Source organism: Schistocerca piceifrons, chromosome 1, assembly GCF_021461385.2.
Source record: "Schistocerca piceifrons isolate TAMUIC-IGC-003096 chromosome 1, iqSchPice1.1, whole genome shotgun sequence".
NCBI classification, from domain to species: Eukaryota; Metazoa; Arthropoda; class Insecta; order Orthoptera; family Acrididae; genus Schistocerca; species Schistocerca piceifrons.
Window position 1 is genome coordinate 209,820,714 of NC_060138.1, and position 20,636 is coordinate 209,841,349.

Below are 20,636 nucleotides of genomic sequence, written 5' to 3' on the forward strand. Positions count from 1 at the left end.
TAAAGTACGTATTTTTGGATCAAGAAATCACTACGCAGCTGTAAATGAATAATATTGTAAATATTTCTCACTGTAATGGTTTAACAGTTGTAAGACGTAGGCACTGCCGGCGATGGGCGAGGCATGGCAGAGTCTCTGACCAGAGAGTAGTATGTAGTTAGTTGTTGCTTGTCGCGAGTCGACAGTAGTAGTCAGTCGGTAGTAGCAGGCAGTTGGCATTAGTCCGTGCTCGTAAGCTGTAGTAAGCAGTAGTCGACAGTCGGTCGGCGCGTGCCTGCGCGTGTCGGCAGTCTGCTCTGGTCGGGACTTTGGACGATGAGTATTATTGTAGAAGGTACAGAAGCAGCCTTGCGCATATCTAGTAATGTATATTAACTGTCATTAACTTCTTTTAAAAATGCCGCAATAATAATTTTCATAATATAAAGTAATTTTTGTTTAAAGAGAAGCATTCATTTCAATTTAAAGAATATTTCCAATGCAGGATCATTCCTGCCAAGAATCATAACAAAATATACGCCTGCATTGCACGAAGCTGTACCAAAAAATTTCTACATAAGAGCAGATATATATTCGCAGTTTTTATTGAGGTAAGAATTTTTCCTTTTTTATTCAGAATACAGGGCCGAGGCGCAGCGCTGCTGTCGTCACAAAATTTACCAGGTTACTGAATTTTTTTACTATTTTTGGGTTTAGGAATTTTTCTATTTTTAAAATTAACATTAAATGAGAAAATAATTTTGTGGGTACATTAAATGTGAATGCATTTCTGCACAGAGATTATAAATGGGAGCCAATTTTGTTCAGAGGTTACATTAAAAGTCAATTTTGTTCAGAGGTTGCAATATTTTAAAAATTCATTTAATTATTATATTTGTGCGGAGGTTACGCTTGGTTTTTGGTTTCTCTTATAAAATATTTTCTTGTGTGGAGTTTACACTTGGTTCATGGTTCATTTCATTATTTTTGTGGGGAGGTTACACAGTACATAGTCTCACACCTTTCCTCTATAGCATTACTTTAAATTGCGTCTTTGCCAAGCCAGCTGAAAAAAATCGTTTACTGCACACCTTCTTGTTTCAATGAAAATGAAGTCTCCTCCAAGTTTGAAGGCTGCTGTGAAATAGAAATGATGTACTAGCTGCGCGACGAACTGCGCGACTGTAAGGAAAATTATTAAAATTTGCCGCGTAGTGGCGGCTATCTTTTAGCTCCTGCGATGCTACGGTGTCTCGACTGCCAAGCGTGCTAGAATTGCTGTAAATGCTTCGTTGTTTGACGCAGGGCGATTACAACCACGAAGCGAAAGGATTAAATAACACATTATACAGTGTTTCAAACCGTGAAGACACAGAGCTATCTTATAACAATTAAAGTGTCAGAGAAAGAGCGAGCGGCAGAGAGAGAATGTCACACAGAGAGCCCCTGTCAGAATGGCGCTTATATATGTATACTAAATTGTAAGAGTCACAGATATAAATATAATGTTTCGTATCACGTTATATGAAGTTTCTATTGTAATTCGTTTTCTCCCAAGTAACATTATATCCCATGTCTATTGATTTTCTTTCTCACTAGTTGTTACAGTATACAAATTATCTTTTATTAAAGTCAATCAGTTCATTAATTCGTAACAAATATATAAATGTTTTTTACAGATACAAATGTGGACGCTATTTGTGCCCCCAGAATTGTCATGCATACATCTGAATATTGTGTGTAATTTCCATTCCACTAGCGTTCCTGTTTTTTACAACACACGCATCACATCAGTAGTATCTCACGGTTCGGGTTCACCTTCACTAACAGCTCACGGCACTGATCATTATTAACAGACTTTTACACGGAACATCTACGTAGTCGTGAGTTATTGTTCAATTTATGAAAATTTGCATGAATTTCATGATATCTACGTTTTTACAGGTTGCAATTCAAGTTTTAGAAATTTATGAACTGGTATTTGCTGCCGCTTGTTATTATGTTGTTGCGGCCACATGTAGTAAGCGTTGCTTCACACAGAGGAGAATGACAAAACAGAGGCACGCCAGCGACCGAGGCGTTGCAAAATAAACATGCACAGGTAGCCTTGCTGACAGCAGCAGTCTACCAACAGACTGACGCAAGGACGCACCCTGACCGGGCACTGAGCGAAGCCTGGAGAGTGCTGAGTAAGGGGAAGTGAGGCCAGCACGCTAAGTTACGCTGCACTATACTGCGGGAGTAATAACAAAAAGCTGCCACCGAGGGTAAAGAACGTCCTCCTGCCGGATATAAGTAGTGGAGCGCAGGCAGCAACAGACATAAGCCATTAGGAAGCAGTTCGGATCTGAAGACGGACGTGGTCCATGTCCGAATGTTCAATATTCGTAGGTGACGATTCCGGAAATCTGTTCCAGCTCGCGGCGACGCGGCTCCATGGGCGTGCCCGTACTGGGGGCGCCGAGCGGCGACGAGTTCATCTCAACCACAGGGCATCCTGGCTTCGGCAGAGCACTGGTGGCCGGAGGCCCTCGAGTGCGATCAGCGGTGCGCGTTGCGCGCATTGTCGGAGAATCTACACAGGAGCAGCCAGGCGGAGGGATCCGCAGGGCTGGGCAGCGACGACGAGGGAGAAATTGTAAAGAAAGTTCAGTAAATAATTGTAAAACTCCACGCCGTCTCAGTCTTTGGTGCAGCCACTGTATCTGCTGCTAGCAAGTGGTGCAGAAGACATAACTGGTATTTGCTGCTGCTTATTATTATGTATATTATTGCAGCTACGTTTGCGTCTACTTTTTAAAACTGTTTGAAAGGTCACAGTTTCGCAACTGTTCCTATAAACTACCTTTGTTTGTAGAGGAGATTTATAAGCTTGAGCTGTTAGAATTTTTGTGGCCCTTCCATTAGGGTGTGATTCACTGGGAAAAGCGCTCGAAAAACCAGGAAAGCACCCACCTCCTTTCCTGTTTTGCTCAGATATTATAGTTGTTTCGCATTGTAACACATTTCATTCAATGAAGGCTATTATGTGCTATCTATAAACGTTCAGATAAGATATGAGTGGCTAATTATTTTTGCTACAAGCATGAAGTTGTACAGAATTTCTCCGAGGAGTTTCTCTTTCCAGTTATACAAAGGAAATACTTTAAATTTTTCGGAGATCTCCGTCGTATGAAGTCTCCGACAACATAGCCGAAGTTTTGCTGCCGCGTCGTTATAGTCTCGGCGTCGAGGTTGAGAAACCACCGGCAGGAATCTTGGGTCGAGCTCCGAACCCCCAGGAGACGACTGCTAAACGGGTGCCGCCAACTTGTCGCTGCCTCGTTCCTGCAAAATCAGGTCTGACTACGTCATGCGTGGTCATGACAATGTTTAAAGTACAGCATTACGCTCTGATTATCTGAGTCGTTTCATGCTGCGGGAGGAAATACATGAGGATTATGCCTTATTATTGTTTATTCAGGACAAGTTCTGTAGATTATTTGGGTTTGCGATTTATTCTCACATATCTTGCACACTTACTGAACATGCCTCAGTATGCTTTACGCAGAATTTCGTGTACGTAAAAGCACCGTTGTCGCCTGATTTTTCTGTCGTTTACAAACACGTAGAACGGGCATACTTGCGGGTACACTGAGTTCTGTTAACATTCAGAGCTGCGATCCTACATTGTCTGCGCCGCGTCGTCATATTCACAGAGGTTTTGTACACACTTCTTTAATTCATAGTTTCGTTTTACCAGACAACAGGCTTATATCGTCGTTTCGACATAGTCGAGGTTTTTCCACGAAACGTTCAATATTGCACTGTTTTCTAACAAGAAGTATTCATTCTTCATTACACACATATTACTAATCGCAGTTTCAAGTACTAACACGCTGTTGATTTAAAGTTCTTGTTAGTAAGCAGTAACTTTTACTTTCCTTATCTCACTTCTGATCGTCTCATGGACAGGAACTTTTTCTTCAGAAACATAATATATACAGGTCTGTAATTTTGACCAGGTGTACATGCTTCACTTCTCTATTCACGCATGTCAAATAGCGCATCACAGAAGTGTTGCGTTGTCACTGCAGACCCAGGCCTCAACTAATCGAAAGTCCTTATACTACGTGGATGGTGCTTTTAATACCATCCTATTCTACCATTATTACCACCTGAACATGATATTTTATCTATTGCGAATGGGCGCCAATAGAACCTCTCACCCATACAGTTTTTCACCGGTAATGTCGGCAGTTTTTGGCCCTAAGAAATTTTCTTAAGGAATACTACGGTATGTTGATGATTTTCACTTATGGACCGTCTGACAGCAACTGAATGAAACACAATGTTAGTGCCATACGCGTTTCGCCTTTATTTTCTGCAAGGCATCATCAGTGGCCTGTAATATGTACATATGTTAGCTATTTTATTTACATTTTTGTCACTGTGCCTATAGGCTATAAACAGTTCTGGTGGTTGGTATTTCCTATTAAGTAGTAATGTTTTGAACTGTACTTACAGGTTGCGTAGACAGTTTCTTACATATTACGCTCCTGTTGCATTTTTGGTCTTGTTCTTCTTCCTATGAGCGCCAATTTGCTGTTTTTTCTGCATTCCACAGCACTATGCACTGAACGATTTTTTTTAATGCAATGTTTTGGTTTCTGTTGCCGACTGTCAAATGTTTTTGCCAGAGATCGAATATTACTGCCAAACTTATGAGTGTAACTATCAAAGTATCTGTGGTCTGTTCGTTGTTCGTGTATGCATTTGTGTATGCGCTTGTGTGTGTGTGTGTGTTTTTGGTGTCATATTAATTTAATTTAATTTTTTTGTATTTAATTATTTATTTTTGTTTATGTCCTGTGTATGTGTGTGTGTGTTTTGGTGTGATATATATATAATTTTTTTTTTTTCCTTTGTGCTGTGTATGTGTGTCTGTCTGTATTTTGGTGTTATGCATAATTTTTTTTTTTTTTTTTTTTTTTTTGGGGGGGGGGGGGATCGGCTGTGTATGTGTGTGTGTGTGTGTGTGTGTGTGTATTTTGGTGTTATATACTTTTCTTTTATGTTATCATTTCCTTTATTAATTGTAGTAAGGAGCCTGTGCTGATGTGTGTTTGTTCATTTATCACATGTTTGTTTTCTGCTATGGCTTTCTGGATGTGGAAGTTTTCTTGCATTTGTATAAGATGTTTGTCATGGTTGCTTATTCTCATTATTTTCATTTCTTGTTCCATGTTTGTAGGATGATGGTTGTAGTGTTTTAAATGCTCTGCAAATGTGGAATGGTTTGTTTCATACTTCCAACATCTGATATGTTCTTTGTATCTTGTTTCAAAATTCCTGCATGTCATGCCTATGTATACTGCATCACAACTTTGACATTCAAGTTTATATATTCCTGATTGTTGGAATTTGTCCCTCTTGGTAGCTGGCTGGCTTAGGTGTGATTGAAGGGTTTGCCCAGGCTTATATGCTATTTTGAAGCCCTGTCTCTTTAGGATGTTTGCAACTCTGTGTGTTAGTTTATGTGTGTAGGTCATGGTGTACCATCTGGTTCTTTTCTGTGTGGTGTTGTCATTGTGTGTGTTTGTTGAGTGTGTTTGTAAGTTTTCATCTTGTGAGTTCTTTTGTATTGTGGAAATGTTGTGTTTGTTTTTTATTTGTGTTTTTATTTTTTGATTGAGCCTGTGTACCACATGTGTGTCATACCCGTTGTTCCTAGCTATTTGTATGATCGTGTTCATTTCTTGTTCATAGTTTCTCTTACTGAGTGGGATTCTGTTTAATCTATGTAACATGTGTCTTAGTGCTGCAAATTTCTGGCTTTGGGGGTGGTTGGATGTGGAATGTATTATTGTGTCCGTGGCTGTTGGTTTTCTAAAGATGTTAAATGTATGTTTTCCATTTTCTTTTTTAATTGTAATGTCAAGAAAATTTATTTGATTTTCTTTTTCTTTTTCAAGTGTGAATTTTATGTTCTTATGAGGTTTGTTTATTTCTGAATGGAGTTCATCTATTTTTTCACTTGGCTCATCTATCAAACAAATAATGTCATCCACGTATCTGTACCAATATATGATTTTGAAACTTTCATTTGTGGTTATCTTATCAAATATCTGATTTTCAAGGTGACTGATGAAAATGTTTGCTAGTGTTCCTGATATTGGGGATCCCATGGGCAGTCCATCAGTTTGTAGATAATATTCTTCCTCAAACTGAAAGTAGTTTTGTTCAGTTGTCAGTCTGAGCATATCTGTTATTTCTTTTATTGCGTCTGTGGTGAGGTTGCTGTGGGATGAGAGATTTTGTTCTATGATTTCTATTGTTTCTGTGATAGGGATGGAGGTATACATATTTTCTATATCGAATGAAATCAGTGATGCTGTGTGTGGTACCTGTATGTTCTGTATATTTTCTATTAGGTTTCCTGTGTTTATCAGTGTTCTGTTGTTTTCTACTTTATAGTGTTTTGTAACTAACTTTTGGAGGTGTTTGGCTATGCGGTATGTTGGGGCTTTCTTGAAGTTGATAACAGGTCTCATTGGCATTCCGTCTTTATGTACTTTTGGTTGACTGCGGAGTGTTGGTGCTTGAGGGTTTTTCTGCGTTAAGTAGTATTTTTGTTTGTCTGTGAGTGTGTGTTCAATGTTTTTCAGTGTTCGTTTCACATTTGCCTGGAATCGTGTAGTAGGATCTGACTTCAGTTTTTGTATTGCGTTGGTGTTTATGTATTCCTTGGTTTTTGTGATGTATTGCTCTTTATCCATGAGTACTGTTACATTTCCCTTGTCTGCTCTTGTTATTAATACGTTGTTGTTTGTTAACTTTTGTTTTAACCTTTTCATAGTAGCTGCTTCTGTTTGGTTGTTCTTATTGTGTGTCTGCTGTGTTTGTTTTATTATGCCTTTTATTTCTTCTTTTACTAGTTCTCTTGTCAGTCCTATGTTTATTTCACAATTATTTTGTTGTTCTTCACGTGTAAGGATGTGTTCGGTTTCTACTATGAGATTTTCTATGTATTGATTGTTCACCTTGCTATTGGTGCAGTGTTTCAAACCTTTTTCCAAGAGCATTTTTTCGTTTTCGTGTAGTTCTGTCTCTGTTAGGTTAACTAAGCGTGGATGGAATGAGTGTTGGTGTTCATGTGGTTTCACATTTAAAATGTAAATGTATTTTTGCGTCTTTTTTACTGTTAGTTTCATTATCTTGTGTTTATGTTTGTTTTGTAAATGTTTCATTGCTATGTATGTGTTGTGCTCAGTTTTTTCTACTAGTGCCATGAAAACTGCGGCGTTTCCTACGTTTTTTGCCAATTCTAGATGAGTCTCATAGAGCATCATGTTTAGGTGCTGTTTTTTCGAATAGAGCATCTTAATTTCATGTAGTAACCAATATCGTTCTGCAAATGATTTCGACTTTTGTGCCACTGTAGAACTGTTTTTAACCTTTACATTAATGTAGCTTGGAATTAAATCGTTCTTTTTGCATGTTCTGTTGAATTTTATATGCTGTATCGTCTTATGGAGTCTCAGATGTATTTTCTTGAACCTGTTGTACACGTTGACAGGGAATGCTTGACATAGCTGTATTGACATCTTCACACAGCCGATCCCCCCCCCCCCCAAAAAAAAAAAAAAAAAAAAAAAAAAAAAAAAAAATTATATATATATATCACACCAAAACACACACACACATACACAGAACATAAACAAAAATAAATAATTAAATACAAAAAAATTAAATTAAATTAATATGACACCAAAAACACACACACACACACACAAGCGCATACACAAATGCATACACGAACAACGAACAGACCACAGATACTTTGATAGTTACACTCATAAGTTTGGCAGTAATATTCGATCTCTGGCTAAAACATTTGACAGTCGGCAACAGAAACCAAAACATTGCATTAAAAAAAAGCGTTCAGTGCATAGTGCTGTGGAATGCAGAAAAAACAGCAAATTGGCGCTCATAGGAAGAAGAACAAGACCAAAAATGCAACAGGAGCGTAATATGTAAGAAACTGTCTACGCAACCTGTAAGTACAGTTCAAAACATTACTACTTAATAGGAAATACCAACCACCAGAACTGTTTATAACCTATAGGCACAGTGACAAAAATGTAAATAAAATAGCTAACATATGTACATATTACAGGCCACTGATGATGCCTTGCAGAAAATAAAGGCGAAACGCGTATGGCACTAACATTGTGTTTCATTCAGTTGCTGTCAGACGGTCCATAAGTGAAAATCATCAACATACCGTAGTATTACGCGCAACTGAGGAGGACAGGACCAAAAAATTGAAGATTTCTTAAGGAATTCTACACTCATTACGTTCGTAGAAACAAATGTGTCTGTGATTATGTTGACAGGTATGCTACATCTGGTTCCTTGTGCTACAGCCCGCACAAGTTTTCTATCCGTCTTAGGACAGGAACGCTTTTCATTTAGCAAATTTTGCTGAATGTCAAGGCCATTGTTGTACCCGAACACTGATATGTCACTGCGATTAGTGTGAATCATGTTGCTCTCACTGTTGCTGCACCGCCAACAATGGAGAGCATATTGCGACCGTGTCTGGTTTAATGGAACAGGCGGACCAGGCAGGTTTCTGTCCGTCTCCTCCACTATACGCACGTTTTGATTAGAATTCTGTCATTGTTCTGTATGCGGGTTTGGCCCTTGCGTAACTGATTGGCTGTTATTACTTTGCATGTTAGAATTACTAGGCAGTGGCACACGATTTATATTCCATGTTCTGCGCAATATCCTTCTTGCCTAGTGTTTCTCCATTTCGCATTGTTATTAGGGATTGAGTGGTTTCTCTCCTCTTGGTCCCATTTTCGGTTAGGTGACTGATTGCTGCCGGCCGCGGTGGTCTCGCGGTTCTAGGCGCGCAGTCCGGAACCGCGCGACTGCTACGGTCGCAGGTTCGAATCCTGCCTCGGGCATGGATGTGTGTGATGTCCTTAGGTTAGTTAGGTTTAAGTAGTTCTAAGTTCTAGGGGACTGATGACCACAGCTGTCAAGTCCCATAGTGCTCAGAGCCATTTTGACTGATTGCTACGACCTTTTTGCTGTCTGTTGTTGTTGTGATCGTAATCACTCTTCCTACCACTTCCATTGCCGTTGCTATGCGGCAAATGATTGCGTTTATCTCGCTTAGATGGAGAGGCGTTACCGTTTCAATGCTCTGATATCTCTCATGTCTTCCTGTGTTAAGGTTAATAGAGTCACAAGGGCATAAATTGCTCAAGATCGTTTTCGGATACACTGATCAACTTTTCTTTGATATTGTGAGGTAACCTAGCCTTCACTAAGCGAGTGATTCCTGTATTGGACATCAGTTGATCCCAGTGAGCCGGCCAGAGTGGCCAAGCGGTTCTAGCCGCTAAAGTCTGGAACCGCGAGACCGCTACGGTCGCGGGTTCGAATCCTGCCTCGGGCATGGATGTGTGTGATGTTCTTAGGTCAGTTAGGTTTAAGTAGTTCTAAGTTCTAGGGGACTGATGACCTCTGAAGTTAAGTCCCATAGTGCTCAGAGCCATTTGATTTTTTGATCCCAGTGAAGCGTTCCATTTACGCAACTTTCGAAATACTTCCTCAAACAACCCCGTTTTGAGTTGTATAATTCCCAGCTATGGATTTGTTTACGTAAAAGCTTTTGAATACCGTTTGACGAAAATTTCCCTACAAATGCTTTTCTAAATTGTTCTTGTGTATCACAAGTCTCTGCCACCCGTCTGGCCTATAATGATGGTTCACCTTGAATGTGAGACAAAATAAATTTAATTTTCTGCCTCTCACTCCAAACACAAGGTACTATACGAGTATTTTGAAACCTCGAGTGAAGCCAACTGGATGAATAGATTTCTGTTCAGCAGTATAAGGCTGAAACTCTCATTGGTTAGTCAAGCTTTCTTCAAGTCATAAAACGGAGGCGCTGCCCCTGCAACTGATGAATGTTGTTTATTGATTTTACTGTGACCCTTCGATGTGCGTGCGTATTGATCTTCGAATGCGCACGGAAATTTGCGCTCATTACCATACATATTTTCACGTGTCACGCCACAGTTTACAATATTCCTATTACTGTCTACTGGACTTCGATTGGTGTCACAGACACGAATATACTGTTTCGTAGCTCATTATGTCAGGCCTCTATTGTCATTGGCTTTCTCCAGATAAACATTTCTTAGAATTAACGAGCTTAGATTCCATGTCTATTGATTTTTTCCCCAATAGTTATTCGTATTACATCATACAGAGTTTCTTTTATTAAAGTCATTCAGTGCATTAATTCGTAGCAACTATAGAAATGTTTGTGGCAAATGCATATGGGGACGCTGTATTTCGTTGCGTAATTCCTTCATTTACCTTCTATACCACACTGTAGCAGTTCTTTCTATGTACTCGTGTAGTCCAACTTTCATCGAGCTATCTGACTTAGCAATGACGCAGCACAAGAAAGTTACTTTCCTCCTCAAGTTTTGCTCATCAGTGTACTTCACGCCACCGAAACCACACAACCCAACTTACATAACGGTTATGGCTATATAATAATGGGACTACTGCTGTAAAACGTTTCATTTGAAAAACATTCATATTTGGTTATTGTCACCATGAATAGTTTGACCTTCAGGAACTCATCGGAGATCAATATCAAAATAAAAACAATCTTCTATCCGCAAAACGCTTCATGCGAATTTTCCATTGATGGAAATAGTGCTGGAAGTGTCTTCCTCTATGAGCTCCTTGCTAATGCGTGCCGTTTGTCCTTTCACTGGTTTAACGGACTGAATTCTTTTCCTTTTATTGCATTTTTTTTTTGATCTTGAGGAATAGAAAAAGGTCACATGGTGCTAGGTGAGGTGAATAAGGTGGGTGGTGTAGCTCTGGGATGCTCTACTTCACTACAAACCTCTTAACAGGCAATGCAGTGTGAGGTGGTTTGTTGCCTTGATCCAGAATCCATGTCTTGTTCTTCGACTAGACGAGGCTTTTTTTATCTCTCTCACGGAGTTGTGCAAGAACTTTCTTTTGCTTGTGCCTTGTGTCTCGCGGAGACGCAGGGTCAGCATGGTCAATCGGATGTAGCAATGTTAGATTAAGGGGTGGCCGGATGCCCTTCCTGCCGCCACCCTGTTCCCCCCGGGATGGAATTAGTGTACCCCAACTGTCTGCGACGAGTGGAATCCATGGAATAGTGCGAAAGTGTTCAGATGTCTGCGAGCCGTGTAACTGAGGCGGAACATGGGGACCAGCCCGGTTTTCACCTCGGGGATGTGGAAAACCACCTAAAAACCACATCCAGGCTGGTCGGCACACCGGCCCTCGTCGTTAATCCGCCGGGCGTATTCGATCTGGGGCCGACGCGCCTACCCGAGTGCAGGAAGCAGCGCGTTAGTGCTCTCGGCTAAGGAGTTATGCAAGAACCTTAAGGTATAATGTTGATTAATAGTTAGACCTTCAGGAACCCAGCGAACATGAATACCAAAATAAAAACAATCATTGTCCCTTTGATCTATAATTTGCTCATTCGAGGTTTTTCGCTCTCGGTGAGGTTCAGATATTTCAGTGCATGGATTGGCGCTTTGTTTCTGGATCGTACGTGAAAAATCAAGATTCGTCGAATGTTATGACTCTTTCCAAGAAATCAGGAGCATTACCAGTGGTATTCAAACTGTCAATACAAACATTTTCACGAACTCCTTTTTGTTCCATCATGAGCATTTTCGGTACCACTTTCGCACATAATTTTCTCGTGATGAATTGGTTAATTTAATTTTGCCTTACGTAATTTTTGTCAATTCAGTTTCAATAATCGATCGAATTCGCAACCAACGATCATATCGAATAAAATTACCTACTTTTTCGATATTTTCATTTGTTTTTGATGTTGAAGGCCGTCCCGGGCGTGAGTCATCTTCTCGGCCATCTGGGAAACGCTTCACCCACTCAAAAGCTCGCGTACATCATAAGCAGTACAAGATTCCTTGTTGATGTGGGGCAGTGTACATAGGCCAGAGGTGCCGCACAGTACAAAAACGCTGCGATGGACATCAGCGTCATACGCGCCTTCGTCAACCGCAAAAGTCGGCAACTGCGGAACACTGTCTGAATACAAGACGTCGGATGATTTGTGAAAATACGGAAGTTTCATCCCCGGCATCATCTTTCTAGGATTGCGTCATTAAGGAAGCAATACATATTCGTACAGACGATAACCTCATCAGCAAGGAGGCGGGATTTCAACTGAGCACAGCCAGGAACTCTGCATTGGCTGCTATTAAACCACAACGCGAAAATCCAGATTCTTCGATAACAGGCCCGTCATAACACAGGCCTAGTACGGCCGTTGGTGAGTAACGTCTGCCCGCACTGTTGGCAAACGCAGAGTACAGCGCACGCACAGGTGAGCCGCTCTGCGATTTTCGGCAGAGGGAGTTTGAATATGGCACCATCTATCTCCAAACCATTGCGCATGCGCGATTTCCGTGCCTGCGCATTCTTCGCGCGCGTGATCTAGAAACGGGGCGTCGACGTGTGGATACCGTCAGTCGTACATAGCCACCAGCACGGTTGAACCACCTGAAGATGTCGGACAGTTGCTCAGAGGAAATATTGTGGAATTTGCACAACGTGATCCGGCGGCTAACTCGTGAAGACTATTTACAACACATCCGCCGGGAAAGCTTGAAGAGTCACACATGATAAACAGTCTTCGCCATACAATTGTTTTAGTAAAGGATAGATTTCAATATCAGTTTTTCCAAGTTTCATGTGAAACTTCACGATAATTCTCTGCTCTATTACCACACTTGCCATTTTTCCGGTAAAATTCGAAAGAACAGCTCCTTCACAAATAAAGGCCAAGGCCACACTGTTCTTTACACAGACACCAGAGATGCCGCATACGACTGAGAACGCATTAAGGTTCACAGCTATTGGTCGTTCATCTTTCGCGCATGCATACTTATTCTGTGGCACCATCAGTCCCGTTATATTATAGCCACACCTCGTATTCCACCTTCGATGTGTATGCTACATGTTGGATTATCCGTAGTAGATAAATACTTTCTGGGCCAGTTTTATTTTGTCCACCATGTACAAGCCAATTAAAAGACGCTACAGAGCACACATATTTTTGAAAGACCATACGCTTGCAACGAAGTCTTGCAGGAAACTCGCAGCCCTGACTAACCACTGTCGCAGTAGAGTTACTGGGGAACAAGCGACTGTCGACGGAAGTGCGCCGAGGAAGCGAGAGCTGGGACGTCAGTGATGGAGAGGGTCCGCTGATTGCTGCGCGGTGGGCCGATCCATCTCGCAGGGCGCACCGGTGTCCACACCCTGTGTAGGAACACGTCTCCGGCCAAAGCGGGCACGCCAGGCCGGGAACATACCTGCATGTCGTCCACCTGCAGGTCGGTCGCAGAGGTCGCTTCTGTAGACCTCCGCTCCGGCGGTCAGTTCGCCAGCAAAAGAAGGCAGCCGTCGTACGCCATGCAAGTCCTAAATCCCGTATGTCTCGTCACTTGAAGCAAGTCTTTCCACTGGACATCGCTCTGGCATCTGAAGATGGCGCGGCAGATATGTACCACGACAGTTTGCATCTAGATAGCTGCTGACAACTGCAAATTTTACAGAATCGCGTGTTCAGTACCTCATCATTATCATTATGATTTCCTTCTTGTGAGCCGTGTAGGAACTTCGAAACGCCTCCATCGATTTCTGCCCTGCTCCTCTCTCCATTGAATAGCACGTTATTGTTCTCCTCTTGAGATCTTCATTGACCTGGTCTGCCCGTCTCTTACCAGGCCGTCCAATCGGTCTATTTCAGGTACCTTAATCTGCAAATATTGACGCAGAGTTCGAGTTGAGTCGGATGCATGCGATCCATACACTGAAGCGCCAAAGAAACTAGTATAGGCATAGGAATTAAAATATTGAGATATATAGTTGGAGTGATATGGAACCCCTGACACGTCTAGATACGACTCTGACACGTGACACGTGTGTAAGCATCCTGTCTGATCACCTGTATCCACTCACGTGCATTGTGCATTCCGACGGACTTCGGCAATTCCAGCTCGACAATGCGACACCCCACACGTCCAGATTCACTACAGAGCGGCTCCAGGAACACTCTTCTGCGTTTGAACTAGCCAGACATGAACATTATTGAGCATATCTGGAATTGATACACAAATTATGGATTCAGCAGCGGTGTGTTCCTCATCATAAGACACGTGATTTAATATCCATTGATTGCTTCTCCACTCATCCCTCTTTTTTCGCGTCTCGCAGCCGCCCACATGCTAATCACGGCACGTGGCGTTCTTAGGAGGGTTCGCAACGTGATGCCTTCCAACCCCACCCTTCCCTCCATTATCAAATTCACGGTTCGTTGATGCCTCTGCAAGTGTCCTATCAATCACTTTAGTCAAGTTGTACCATACAGTTCTTTCGTCCACAGTTTGTTTCAGTACCTCCTTATTAGTTATTCAGTTTACCCACGTGAACTTCAGCATTATTGTGTAGCACCAAATTTCAGAAGCGTTGATCAGTTTCTCATGTGAACTGTATACTGTCCACGACCGACTTCCGTAGAAGGGTACGCTCCAGACAAATACTTTTCAGAAAAGACTTTCCAGTATTCAAATTTGTATTAGGTATTGAGGAACTTATTATACCCAGGAAAGCTTTTCTCGGTATAGCCAGCTTGCATTTTATTTAGTCGACACTTCAGCCACCGTCAGTTATTTCGCCGTCCTCACACTTAAAATCATCTGTTATTAAAAATATTACGGTCCTGCAGTCGGCAAGGCCTATGTAACACAGGTGTCTGGCACAGTTGTTAAATCGTTTACTGCAGCCACCAGGGCAGGTTATCAAAATGTGAGTGAGTTTCAACGTGATGTTATAGTCAGCGCACCAGCGATGGGACACAGTATCTCCGAGGTAGTGACGAAGTGGGGATTTTCCCACACGACAATTTCACGAATGTAGAATGAATATCAGGAAGTCGAGAAAACGTCAAATCTCCGACATCGCTGCAACCGGAGAGAGATCCTGGAAGGACGGGACCAACAACGACTGAAGAGAATCGTTCAACGTGGCAGAAGTGCAACCCTTCCGCAAATTGCTGCAGATTTCTATGCTGGGCCATCAACAAGTGTCAGCGTGCGAACCATTCGACGAAACATCATCGGTATGGGGTTTCGGAGCCGAAGGCCTTCTCGTGTACTCTTGATGACTGCACGACACAAAGCTTTAAGCCTCGTCTGGGGCCGGCCGGTGTGGCCGTGCGGTTCTAGGCGTTACAGTCTGGAACCGCGAGGCCGCTACGGTCGTAGGTTCGAATCCTGCCTCGGGCATAGATGTGTGTGATGTCCTTAGGTTAGTTAGGTTTAAGTAATTCTAAGTCTAGGGGACTGATGACCTCAGATGTTAAGTCCCATAGTGCTCTGAGCCATGTGAACCTCGTCTGGGCTCATCAACACCGACACTCGGCTGTTGATGACAGGAAACATGTTGCCTGGTCAGACGAGAATCGTTTCAAATTTTACCGAGGAGATGGAGGTGTACGGCTATGGAGACAACCTCATGAATCCGTTGACCCTGCATGTCAGCAGGAGACTGTTGAAGCTGGTGGAGTCTCTGTAATGGTCTCGGGCGTTTGCAGTTGGAGTGATATGGGACCCCTGACACGTCTAGATACGACTCTGACATGCGACACGTATGTAAGCATCCTGTCTGATCACCTGTATCCATTCACGTCCATTCTGCATTCCGACGGACTTCGGCAATTCCAGCTCGACAATGCGACACCCCACACGTCCAGATTCACTACAGAGAGGCTCCAGGAACACTCTTCTGACCTTAAACTCCCCCGACATGAACATTATTGAGCATATCTGGGATGCCTTGCAACGTGCTGTTCAGAACAGGTAGCCACCCTGTCGTACTCTTACGGATGTATGACAGCCCTGCAGGATTCGTGGTGTCAATTCCCTCCAGCACTACTTCAGAAATCAGTGGAGTCCATGCCACGTCGTGTTGCGGCACTTCAGCGTCCTCCCGGGGGCCCTACTCGATATTAGGCAGGTGCACCAGTTCCTTTGGCTCTTCAGTGTATGACCTATCTACTTTAATCTCGCAGCGCTTATTCTTACCTCCGTGGCCAAGGTCACATGCACGTCTCTCCTTACATATTCGTTCCTGTCTCTGTCTCTTCTGGTTTCTTGTAGAGCTGACCATACGTCATGAGTGGGGGAGATAGGCTTTATATATTGTCTATTTAGACTGAAAGGGACTTTCTTGTCTCAGATTAGGTTTCTGTCTTGGTGGGAGAGGATGTGTACTTTTAGTACTCTGTTTAAAACTTCGTGTTAGGCACTTCCATCACTTGATATGACATGACTCAGATACCTGAAACTTTCAACACATTCAGCCTTCTCCTCCAGCGTCTGGTATGAGGTTACAAGGTGTGGATTCCCTACCCAACTTCATTGCCCCTGTCTTCCTCTTACCCACAGTCAACTTAGTAAATGTCTGCAAAATACTGACATGGATTATGCACAAAAGAATTTAAAAACTGGTAGAAGTCGATCTCAGGGATGATCAGCTTAGGTTGCGGAGAAATGTAAGGAGAGTGGCTGGTGACCTAATACTTAAGAGACAGACTGAAGAAAGACAATTGGAAATTTCTAGTAAGCCTATGAGACCAAACTGCTGATGTCATCGGTCCCTAAGGATACACACTACTTAATCTACCTAACACGAATTTACGTTTCGGATAACACACGCACACCCATGTCCGAGGGAGGACTCGAACCTCCGACGGGAAGAGCCGCGCGGACCGCGACAAAGCGGCTACCCCGCGTGGCACTGAAGAAAGGCAATGTTAACTGCAGTATTTGTAGATCAAGGGAATGATTTTGACAATGTTGACTGAAAAACACTATTTGAAATTCTTTAAGTTTACAGACAGGGAAATATTATCAAAAATTTGCACAGAAACCACACTGCAACTACAATAGTCGCTGGACGTGAGTGAAACACGGTTACAGCCTATCTGCCATGTTATTTAACCAGTATATTGAGCAAACTGGAAGCAAAACCAAAGAAAAATTTGCGAAGGGGCTTCAGTTTCACGGAGAAGTTCGCCTCTGTTCTGTCAGGCAAAGGACTTGGAAGAGTAGCTGAGCGAAACGGATAGTGTCTTGAAAGTTTATGAGGTAAACATAAGCAGAAGTGAAACAGTGGTAATGGAATGTAATCAATCGAAATACGGAAGTGCTCTTAGAAGTAGCTAACGAAATGAAAAACTAAAAGTAACACATGTAACAGAATATTTTATTAGAGACGAACGATGTCTGACCCAGTGATGGACTGATTCTAGACCAAAATCAATCGCCTCTAATAAAAGATGCTTTTACAGTTGTGTATTGCATAAAGCAGGTCTTAACAATCATTAAAGCTGTACAACACCATCTCTATAAAATATTTTCAACAACAGATGAATTTAACTGACAGGACGGCGAAATAACTGATGGTGGCTGAAGTGTCGAGTAAATAAAAGGCAGGCTGGCTATACCGAGAAAAGCTTTCCTGAGTATAATAAGTTCGTTAACATCTAATACAAATTTGAATACTGGAAAGTCTTTTCTGAAAAGTATTTGTCTGGAGCGTACCCTTCTACGGAAATCGGTCGTGGACAGTATACAGTTCACATGAGAAACTGATCAATGCTTCTGAAATTTGGTGCTGTACAATAATGTTGAAGTTCAGGTGGGTAAACTGAATAACTAATGAGGAGGTACTGAAACAAACTGTGGACGAAAGAACTGTTTGGTACAACTTGACTAAGAGAAGTGATCGATCGATTGATAGGACACTTCCTGAGGCATCAACGAACCGTGAATTTGATAAGGGGGGGAAGGGTGGGGTTGTAAGGCATCACGTTGCGAAGCCTCCTAAGAACGCCACGTGCCGTGATTAGCATGTGGGCGGCTGCGAGACGCGAAAAAAGAGGGATGAATGGGGAAGCAATCAGTGAATATTAAATCACGTGTCTTATGATGAGGAACACACCGCTGCTGTATCCATAATTTATCAATTTTTTTTTAGAAATACCGAGAAATTCAACTGCGAATTAAATCACCAAAATAATTTCAGACAGGAAAGTAACCTTACAATAATAATTCCCTACACACAGAAATATGGTGACATCCGTTAAAAAGATTCAAGTCTACATCGAGCATCTTCTTGGTTTGGAGACGCGCAAGAATACGGAAAGGCTAGCAGTGCCAAAACCATAGGCTGTGCCTATGTAATAAACATCTGGCGCATAAAGGAATCTATCAGTTCTTTGGTCCAGCAGGCGAGCGCTACCCGCTTGACCGTCTAGCAAGTTGGCACCAGAACTACTTTCTTCAGCTGGACCACACTAGTGTCAAGTGGCGGCCAGCTAATAAACCCACTGAATGCCGCGCCGCAACCCATTTCTGCGACAGTTTCTTAGAAGGTCCACCAGCCGCCGTCTCGCCCGCGACTTTGCTATAGGAACTTACCGCCATACTGTGGCAGAGTTTAACAGTTCGATACTTCGGGTACAATTTAGTAACGACGCTCGTATTCGATCACCATTTCTGTCGATACTACTGGAGAGCAACAGCAGCAGCAGACATGCGGTAAGGTTCACCGAAGTCTGCCACACCGTTTTTGTTGCCTGAACCTTAGTTATCATGGTTAAGTATTCCCTCTCCAAACTTGCGTACTTAGAGTCAATGGTCTTTCTATACGTCGGTTTGTCAATGTTTTTATGCCACTTGAGGCTCTCCTCGGTTAAAAGTACCTTCTTCAGCACTGATCTGAGAATATGTTTCTTGTTTTTATTTTACAAATACTTTATTTATTAGTGTTGAGATTTCTACCACCTTTTTGCAGGCAAATCAGTCTCTCCGCGCAAGTACTGTAGTAGACCGTGCCTTCGAACAAACCTATACTGGGTAGAATTACAATGACCACTCACATTAATGTGATCACCTGTCAAAAGGCTGAATAACCACCTAGGGCGGCGTGGAGCGCTGCGAGACGTGCATTGTGCTTCCAGAATAATGAAATCGTGCAGGGAGCGCCACAAAAACGTTCCCAAGAACATAGCGTTTCCACTTCCAGTCTGGTCCTTGTAAGTGTGTAGCCTTTACTTGTGTGTGTGTGTGTGTGTGTGTGTGTGTGTGTGTGTGTGTGTGTTATCGTAAATACGAACCTGGGACTGTGAACTGAAAACCAAAGTGTCCAGCTGAGCTACATGCTACATCACTTACATTAAACTGAAAAGAATCTTGTGTATGTGAAAACCGATCTCATTCTTAAGCAAATTAATAAACAAACCAATAATTTCACGGTCTGTAGACTAATTGTAAGTCAGTCCAAACTGTTTGAAAAAAAGAACATCACTGTATAAGAATGTAACCTGAAACACACGAAAATTTCTCATTGACATATGGCGCTGGTAAAATAAAGAAACTGACATAACCTACATTGCGCAAAGGAAACGAAACAATCACGTATTACGAATCTCGCCAGCAAAATGAAGTACTGGCAGAAATAGCAACACAGCGAGATTTGGCAACACTAAAAAAATACTGCTAGTAACTGACTATAGTTGGTCCACGGAAATTGGGTTCATAATCTTGACACAGAACGCCAATGAAACGTATGACTCCACCATTAAGTTCTGAAATTTCAGTTAGAAAGGAACTAATCAAAGAAAATAATTGTGGACTCCAATATGAAATTTCATTTAATCTAATAACTTCCATGGTACCGGTACAGTAAATTATCTCAGAAGATCAATCAATAAAGTAATTAACAAAAAGTCTACTGTGACGATGGTGAAGCGGACCAACAGCACAAGTCTACAAAAGTAAAAATAAACTTTTTACCTCATCAAATAATACTTTGTTTCTCAATTCAAAACCTTTTGAATGTCCGTGGGCTATACATCCGTTGTTCTGAGCCATCATTCCTCCTCGTTATAAATCTGCAACTTACATAGTTCCAAAGGTGTGCCCATGCATTACACTGTACACTCCACGAATTCCCGCTTGCTGCACACCGCAGCTATCCAATACTAACTGTCAGATCGTTCAAAAGGCTCTGATCACTATGGATTTTTTGATGATACAGACAAAAAAATTCCGCAAACCTCTGTATAAGACAGATTTAGCTTCGCGCTGTCTGAGCGACATGTATGTTGAAGAAATTAATTGGTTTTTACAGTCGTACCGAGCCCACAGTGTGACGCCAGAATAGCTGTTGAGGACCTGTGAAACGTCTACGTCGTTAGTTCAAGTAGCTCTAAACACTATGCGACTTAACATCTGAGGTCATCAATCCCCTAGACTTAGAACTACTTAAACCTAACTAACCTAAAGACAGCACACACATCATGCCTAAGGTAAGATTCGAACCGGCGACCGTAGCGGTCGTGCAGTTCCAGAGTGAAACGCCTAGAACCGTTCGGCCACATCGGCCTGCGGATTACTGACTGTCAAAGATTCTACGACTCCACAGTGCTGCCATCGCAGACACAGATACTGTTGGCCAACAACTTTTTCTCTGACGACATTTCTTCAAAT